At 37.8% G+C, this 9,056-nt stretch overlaps 1 long non-coding RNA gene across 1 annotated transcript in view; it reads right to left on the bottom strand.

The window, feature by feature from the left end:
* LOC141558207 (uncharacterized) overlaps nucleotides 1-9,056 on the bottom strand; it is a 111,165-nt gene extending 102,109 nt beyond the window's left edge. The window contains exon 1 of the long non-coding RNA XR_012486992.1: nucleotides 8,920-9,056. This is a non-coding gene — a long non-coding RNA (uncharacterized LOC141558207). The remainder of the gene's footprint in view (nucleotides 1-8,919) is intronic.

Genomic DNA, 9,056 nt, shown 5'->3' with positions numbered 1-9,056 from the left:
AGGATTTTAAATGAAATATTCATTCAAAGTCATGCCAATTGAAATTGTAACAGAGTAAAGTGATTTCACAAAATATATGAAATGTAAATCATAGTTCCTCAGTTCTTGTGCATTAAATTTCATTTAGAATATATTTTAAGTAAGAACTCTATATTCAAAAGGCCATTGAATAGTGAAAGAAAAGTACTGGCTAAAGATAATTCACAATCATTCACAGAAGAGTGCCCCCCAAAAGCCCTAATATGTTTATTTTTTTAAATTTCTGACAAATATTTTAAATGTAGCTAAATGTCACATGTAGAAATGAACATTTCTAAGAAACTTTAGAAATAAAATCCTACAAAACTATTTTTATTAACATAGAAGCTGGAATAAAAATGACCTGGCCTACTTTTTAAAATTTATTCTTCCTGATTAGTGATATAATGTGACCTTGTCAAGAAATAACATCTTTACCATTTTTCACTTAAGTGGATATCCTCTCTTCTTAATGTTTTCAGTTTAGCTTTAACTGTTTTAAGTGATATAATCTCATCCAATTTATTTCAACCAAACCCAGAGAATACTTCTGGATAAGACTGATTAATTTCTTGCAAATTGCAATAGACTGATGAAAAAAAAAAATTCTCAAACATGTGTTTAAAATCTTTAAAAGCTGTCTAAAGATTGTTAAAAGATAACACATTTAAGCTGTAAAACTAATAATTTCAATGGATAGGCCCTTAAATGTATTGTGAAACAGCCCTCCTTAATTCAGTAAAAGAAATGTATCTAACATTTTTTTTAAAGCAGTCACTTTCCAAGAAAATCAGATTTTTATGTGGAAAAGACATAATTATATATAATTGATTAATATAATCTCTATCCACATAGTATCTCTCCTATTGTCTGCAAATCTATATTTTCCTGTATATCTGAGCCTCTTATTATATGCCTTATGCTGATATATGGATCTGTATTTATAAAAAGTCTTCTATAGGCCATAATAGAAAGGAAATTCTTTTAAAAGTTATTTTTAACAGCTAAAATTTATCTTGAGTTTTTTGCTAAGTGAAATTAATTCGAATAAATTTTCTTTGATATTCTTGTTTAATACACATTCAACCAATTAGCAATATTATTTTACTTGGTTATTTGTATTATTAGCAACTTCATTTTTTAAGTACCAGCAATCAATGGTTTGATTAATAATTTTTATACAGCCTTATAAAGACTTCATTATTAACATATTGAAAAGAAGGAAAATATTTGTTATAAATGTTCAAGTAATATTTCAGTTAAGCCCTTCTTGAAGCAGAAATTGATGTCAAAATGGTGTCCCTCTTTTAAAATGTGTTACCTAGAAATTTTCATATTTTAAGTCATTTTTGTCAAATGCAGATTTTGTACAATGTTCAGGTGGCCACTTAATGCCAGCATTCTTGACGGCCTGGACTTGAACATTCTTCAATTCATTAGAAAGTGAAGTGCCAAAAAAAGGGAGGGGAAGGGATATTTTAAGATAATCTACTTGCTAAAATATCTCACTGAAGAAAATTTTCATTTTCTATTTTTAAATACTTTTCCAAAAATTATACAACATATATTTAATTTTATCAATAATGAAGTGATTAAACTTGCATTTTAACCCTAACCAAAAAAATGTCTCTGAGAATATCCAAAATATTTTCATATTGCCTCGCTATTGATTTATGGATACTCTCTATACAAATGTATGGACAATAAATACAGGGCATTGATATTTAAATATTGCTTCAAAAAGCTTTTTCACAAAAAATGTCTATGTATGTATGTGTATTTGAATAAACATGTGCTTACATAGATGTGTGTATTAATTTTTCTGAATATGGGCTTGTATACATTCATATAACTATAATATAACTACCTATTATGAGGTCATCAAACTTGCTGTCAGTATAACATATTTTTATAATCACATTCAGATTCAAATATAATTTGGCTATTGACAAGATGCTAAATTAGTCTAATTTAAAAGAAAGAGGGTAAATGTATTTTGCTTTTAAATAACTCCCCCCAATAAAAACACAAACCAAATTTAATATTACATACATACATTTTGGAAATATGAAAAACACTGAATATGTCACTCAGCTTAAGAAAATTAAATGTTTTACTGATTAATATTTTCTGATTCCTAAAATGCATTTCAAGTATTTTTAATGGGGAAAAACTTTGCTTGTTTTTTTGGAGATTTATGTTCACACTTGGGTGGGGGAGAAAAGCTGGAAAGAAAACAAAACAAAAAAAATCTTGCAAATGGACTGAGTTCACTGCTGCTTGCTGACCTCTCCTTTCTTTTTCAGCAGTCCCTTTTTACAGATTAGTATGGTTAACCTTAGTTCTATTTTGGACTAGGAAGGGTTAATGAGACCAAGCTCCTTACAACCTCAAGGTCAGAGTCTTCCTATCTCCAATCTAAGGAATTAGGTAAAGAGGTTATACGATTAGAGGGAAAGGAGTTATAGGCACTCGTTGCCTCACACCTGAACATATTTGCTCTAAATCCACTGGGATTTTTTGGGGGGTGGAGGGACAGGGAAACTTTAGCTATAGAAAACTATTAATTGAATCTGTACCTATCTTTTCTGTTTCTCTGATGATCCAACCAGGACAGTTTACCTTGGTTCCCCAGGCTTAATGATAATCATAATCACAATAACTCAACCAATAAAACATTAAGAAATTAAATTAAAATACCCACAATAATGTCTTTGGGGGAACAGAATGGGGGGTCCGAAGGAGAAAAATGACAAGGCGATACTTCCCTCTCTTTTTACTCCCATCCCCCCCCCCTTTCCCCAGAAATTAGTGGCCAGTTGATTATTTGCAGCTGTTTCTAACTTCAAGGTTTGTTTACAGTAGCCACACTAGCACTTTAGAGAAGTGAAAAGCCATTTTCACATCAGTCTTGCTGCTTTCTTTTTCGGATAAGAGTTTTCTCTCCTTACCAGAAAAAAAAAAAAAAAAAAAAAAAAAAAAAAAAAAAAAAAAAAAAAAAACATTCAAGAAGCTTGCTAAGTTCAGCAAGCAATCTTTTTCCTTAAAATTTGCTGCGCCTCCATCAATTTGCCCTCTCTGCATCTCAACCTTATGGCAAGAAAAGGCTTTTCATCACTAGGATTTAGGTTAATTACCCAAACCTGATTTCCTGCCCTGTGGACTGGCCCGGGCTTCGCTGCCTGCTGCCATTTCACTATCTAGACTCAGAAAACTAGTCTCTGACTTAAGCGATTTCCCCTCCTTCACTCCCAACACCTGGAAACCGAGTGGGTATTCTGCTTTGATCCCACCCAGAGGAGTTCCCTCGCTCTCAGTCTGCTACTGCGCTTGAAGACTTCCGAAGGGAGACAATCGCAGCCGAGCAGAGGTGTTTGTTCATATTAGGAAATATTGACTGAGCTGTCATTGGAAATGGGGGGGGGGGGGGGGACGGTACGTAGGAAAGGAGGAGAGGTTGAAGGGAAGGAATCTGTCAATAAGAAAGGTGACAGAAATTTAGATCTGCTGGTTGCAATGGAGAGTAATTAACGTACCCTTTTAGTCAAAATTGGGAGTGGGAAGAATGCTATACCTGTTTTATGAGACCTATTTGTTTTGTGGGGTGGGTGGGAACAGAATTACTTCTCGATTGCTTATTTAAAACAAACAAACAAACAAATAAAAAAATAAGGTATGTATCTGGGATCATTCCTTTCAACTTCTGTTGTTCATGTCAATGTCGAGGCTTTTGCAAGTTACTTTCAAAATGTCCCAGGCATTTATTCCAAGGCTTTGTTATAATTTTACACCTCCACTTCCCCTCACAATGCTTCCAGACCCTATAGCAAACCCTGGCTTTTATGAGACTTCTCTCCTTATCCTAGCACTCTGCCTTTCTGATGCTTTTGTATCCTTGCGTCCACAACTAATTCTTAGTTGACTAGAGATTTTAGGATTCTCTTTCCCGGCGCCTTCCTAACCCTTTTTTGCTGTCCGGGGGAGGGAAAAAGGAGGCTAATGATATTTTTCCTTGGCAGGGGGAGGGAGGTGGTGAAAGAGTTCCTCCTCTTCCTTTCTTGTTTTTTCCCCTCCTGGTATAGCCAAATCCATGAAACTCCCTGCCCCTTTGTCACTATGGGGGCTTCTAATCACTTCATATCGATTTTCTAACTCTTTTCATCCCGTTGAAGACACATCTTAAAACACTCCAACCCAGAGTGTGCTCTTTGCTTTATACACACTAATAAAATGATTTACCCTTCTCTCTGCGCTCTCCTCACAGGAGAAAATCGTTCAAGTCCCGGCTATTTGTGTGTGATCAGTAAATATTTAGTGTGGTGACATCTTCAGCTCCTCTCCTGATCAATACCCAGCCCAACAGGAGGTTCCCATTGTCCAGGAGGAGACTTGCTGAGCTCTGTTTAGATGAGTTCTTCTCTTCCTCTTCTGGGCTCTGATTTATGTTGGAAGAGAACCAGCAAAGGGGAGAACTTGCTTTTTAAAATGTCTTCTAAACCTTTTTACTTTTGACATTAAGCCACCTATGCAAGTGCTAAATTATTCCATGAGAAGGAAGGTCTCAAACTCTCCTCCTGCTGCCTTTTCCCCTTTTCTTCCTCTCTGATCTTCTAACACTTTAAAAGCCTTGGTATGAAATGCATATCTTCGGAAGCACCTTTCAAAACCGTTAATTTCCTTTTTGCAAGAGCTACCTCCTCAACCCCCTTACACTCCCCACTCTAATTCTTTTATTGAGAAGTGAGAAACAAGGGAGGAGAAAGGAAGAGTGGGTGAGAAATCGAGAGGTCCAAGAATCCAACCCAGGGCTGCTTTAGCTTTAAATACTCTTCCATACCCCTACTTTTATCACTAATCTTTCTGTCCCTCCCACCCCTATCCCTAGCAAACAGCTCCTGAATCAAGTAGCAAGATGGAAAGGGATAAGTGTTTTAATTCCTCATTCAGAGATCATCTCCATCCTCAACAGAGAAGCTAAGATGCTCTCCAAGGTGTTCCATCCATCAACACTTTTTTGTAAGGAGTGGGAAAACAAGGTTATAGTCTGGTGGGCGATAAAAAGGCTATATTACACATACACACACGCACGCGCTCGCTCGCGCGCGCGCGCTCACACACACACACACACACACACACACACACACACACACACACACACACACACACCCTCCTCGCCTCATCCTAAACTACTTCGTACTCTCCAACCCCGCCCCCCCAAAAGATCCTCCTGCCAAGAAAGTCATTGTTGGATTAATGATCTAGTTGCTTCCCCACACAACCCAACCCCCCAACCCCCACCCACCCCCCCGCCGCCCACAGGTCCTTAGCCTCATTGAAAATAGTGCACAGGACTATAACCTCTCTAAAGCTCTTCGGGGACACTAACTATGACCAGTAAAAGGTCTGAGATGTGATTCTGGAAGGAAATGAATCGTTATCTATGTACCTCAGAATCTGGGGATACAGTATAGGGGAAAGGGGAACCAAGACCCTGAAAAGTAGAAAGACCTTCACCATCCTCTCCACCTGTTAGCTGGCAGGACAACCGGCTTAGCCTCTAAAACAGCACTTTCATCCACCTTCTTCAGGTCTGAAAATAAATAAGAAGAGACTAAGGGGAAGGGGAAAGGTGAGAGTCTTCTAGGAGTAAGACTTATCCCATCTACAATCCCACCTTTTGTTCTATAAATGTTTTCTAAAGCGCCCTTATCTCAAGAATATATCTTTATACTAATGCATACTTAATTGGTCTGTCTTGACTGTCCATATAAAACAATTTAATTAGGGTGCTTTCTTGCTTTGGAGAAAAAAAATCTGCCCAGCGTTTATTGTATTTAGCACCAATACAGGCAGAAAATGTCGCACAAGTTTTTGGTTGAAAGAGCACCTCTGTGTCCATTGAAGGGCGTTGATCCGAAAAGACAGAAAGGACAAGTAAAATCGATTTGAAGCGACCCTCTCTGTCCCTTTCACACCATTCAGAAACTCCATTCCTTCTAAGACAAAGACCAGCGCCTTGGGAATTCTCAGGAAAAAGGAGAATCCAATCCCACAATCATACAGCACTTTTTAAAAATCCTTAATATTGCTTTTATTTAAAAAAAAATTAAACCATTCTATTGTGTTTAGTGACCACTACCCTCCAACCCCCCTCACTCTCCCCTGCATATTTCACAAGCCTTCTCTTCTCAATCACTGGATCTTTATAGTTATTAAGATTGCAGCCCTGGTTTCCAACTTGGTCATTCGCAGGATTTTAGAGTTAGGGTAGTCCTCACCTTTGACCCTGGAGATCAGAGTGGCAGCTATCACTACAAGTTGGGCCAAAATTCAAAAAATAAAAAAAAGAGGGAATTTAGCTGGCTTTTGGGAGGTTTACCACTTTACTTTTTTTTTTTTTTCTTTTGAAATGAACTACTAACTCCACCTTTGATGGGGATCTAAAGCTCCCCAAGGTTCCTTCGCTGTGCCTCAGTGAATTCCCTTGTAAAACTTGTCCAACTAAACATCAGGTTATCTCAGAGAATGACCGATTTAGTAGACCTGGATGAGAAAGCGATGCTCAGCTTCAGGGAAGGAACCTTATGGAGATGATTGGGGGAGGAAGACGGAGCTGAAGAAAGCAGGGGATGACATCATTTCGACCTGAACTGTAACCTTAAGGCTTGTCATCACACCTTCATAATTCTCCCCCGACCTCCAGGGGGGGGGAGGGGGAGGGGCAGAGGTGCGACTGGGTTCCAGGGGAGGAAGGGTAAAAGTGGGAGTGGGAGTGGGAAGACCGTAGAGTTACAGAAGTGTACTCCATTGGAAATAGTTCACCACCTTTTTCAGAACCCCCCCCATCTGTTTCCTACACTGATTATGCAAGCCACAAAGAAAACTTTTGTAGACCATATTTATGGTATTAATGAATAGTTTAAAAAAAGATTTACACTTCTTATGATCAATATTCTGAGTTATTTTCCTCAAAGTATATAATTACAGTGTCTTCATAGTTTTCATCATTGTTTGAGGTGGCAAAACCATTTGTAATTTTCATTAGCCAGTAAACATGTAATTAACATTCAGCACTGTGTTTAACTTAATTCCTGTTTAAGACAAGGACAAGAAACAGTGGAGGAACGTTTGTTCCATTTGTCAAGTCTGACATACATCTTACCATAACAGTTTCCTAAAATAAAAGATCCATGTTTCACCATTATTCTTCTCTTAAAACAAAACAAAACAAAAAAAAAAAATCCAATTAGTTAAAACTGTATTTTGACTGCAAAACGCAATATAATTTAGTCTGAATTTTCTTGATCTATTGTATTAGTGATTCCACGCTAGTGTTTTTTTTTTTGGGGGGGGGGGTGATAGGATTATTGGGTATTCATTTTATGTTCATGAAATGGGCATCCTTCTATGTCTCTCAAATGAGCCATCAAAAAATAAATATTTCCTATTTTTGAAGTTATAAAATGGAAGCCAAGAGGAAATTTATCCAAATGGGGGAGATCTCTTTGGGGGCTTGAGTTAAGAGTAGAAATTAGTGTTCAAACGGATTCCTCTGAAAAATGTTGACCCCCCATTTAAAGTTCTATCTTTGATCGAGGGAGAGGGGGGTGGATCTGCCATTCTGCTGTGATGTTGTTCTCTTCTCCCCCCCCCCCCAGCTCAGTTTTTTTTCCAACTTGCTTTAGGATTAGGCTACATCCCTCCCGACCCCAAACAGTGTAATTTTGCTGTGCTTGTGTTCATTTTTCTTTGCAATATCGCGTATGTTGTTTGCGGTTTTCTGCTGAGGCTCGAAATCATTTCATACATCCTACGACTAAACTCATTAAGTTGGGAGATATTTTCAATTGGACGGGTGTTTTTAAAGTCTCATCTTTCCAGCCCCAAACAAGGTGTAGCAACGTACTCTTCCTTCTATGGAATGAGATGAGAGACAAGGATCACTCAAGGCATCTCCTACCTTGGGTTTGGGGGATTTTTCTTAAAGGCGAGGCGCTGCATTCCCAAAGCTCCCTGAAACCTTGTCTGTGTAAAGTTAGTGTTCAGTATTTCCAAGGCTGAAAGCTAATAATACATGGAAAGCACTTCCCTTAGGTTGAAGATCTTTTCTTTCACCTTTCCTCTTTTTCCCTGAAGGCTATAGCCTACTTTTATCAGTTTGCACAATCGCTTAGATAAATACCAAGAAGGAGATTCTCTTTAATTACCAAAGACACATCTTTTCAGGGGGCAAACAAAGCGTTTATTTCACCTGCCAAACTAAAGGAGAGTTATTCCAGTTTAGAAGGAAGATGCAAGCGGTTTGGGACCTTGAACAAGGCAAATATGGTTTTGGTATGTTTACTTATAGTTTTTTTTCTTCTTCTTCTTTTGTACTTTCTTATTGTACTGTGTGTGATTTTATATTACTTCGTGCTTTTTTAAAACCTGTTTGCTAACATGTGTGATATAGCTATTAATGGATTGGGGGGGGGTGGAGAAGGAGAAAAGAAGTACATTCAATATATTGTATTGCTTTATTTATATGTCCTGAGGTGTGTGTGTGTGTGTGGGGGAGGAACGACAAAATTATAAAGCTGCCAAAATATGATTGAGTCTAATAGTAAGTACTGTGCTATATAAACTCATTCCTACAATAATGCAAAAATAAGAGCCAGACCCCTAAGCTTGTATTTCTAGGCATCAGACTACTCGGTTTATATAGCAAACGACGTGACAGGCTTGAATTAAGTATCAAAATTTACAGTTACATTTTAAACTGCACTTAATTTTGCAACCTTGTGCAGCTGACAGAAATGCTAGAAAAAGTCAAGCCTGGCTGGATGCTATCCGCAACGCCAGCTCGAAAGGAAAGCTTTCTGTTCCAGCTAGTAGTACAATTGCAAGAAGAAGGGTACTCACCATCGGGAGGTGTGGTGAAGTTTGCTTGCAGCTTTAAAGCAAATATTTATCTTTTTGCTCTTTATTGCAACCGCGCGGTTCTGACTTAAGAAGCAATGTTCTGCTCTGACCAAAACAATCAAGGAACGGTTCCTCAT

The sequence above is a fragment of the Sminthopsis crassicaudata genome, chromosome 2 (assembly GCF_048593235.1).
Source record: "Sminthopsis crassicaudata isolate SCR6 chromosome 2, ASM4859323v1, whole genome shotgun sequence".
NCBI classification, from domain to species: domain Eukaryota; kingdom Metazoa; phylum Chordata; class Mammalia; order Dasyuromorphia; family Dasyuridae; genus Sminthopsis; species Sminthopsis crassicaudata.
This window is presented reverse-complemented; position numbering and strand designations above follow the sequence as displayed.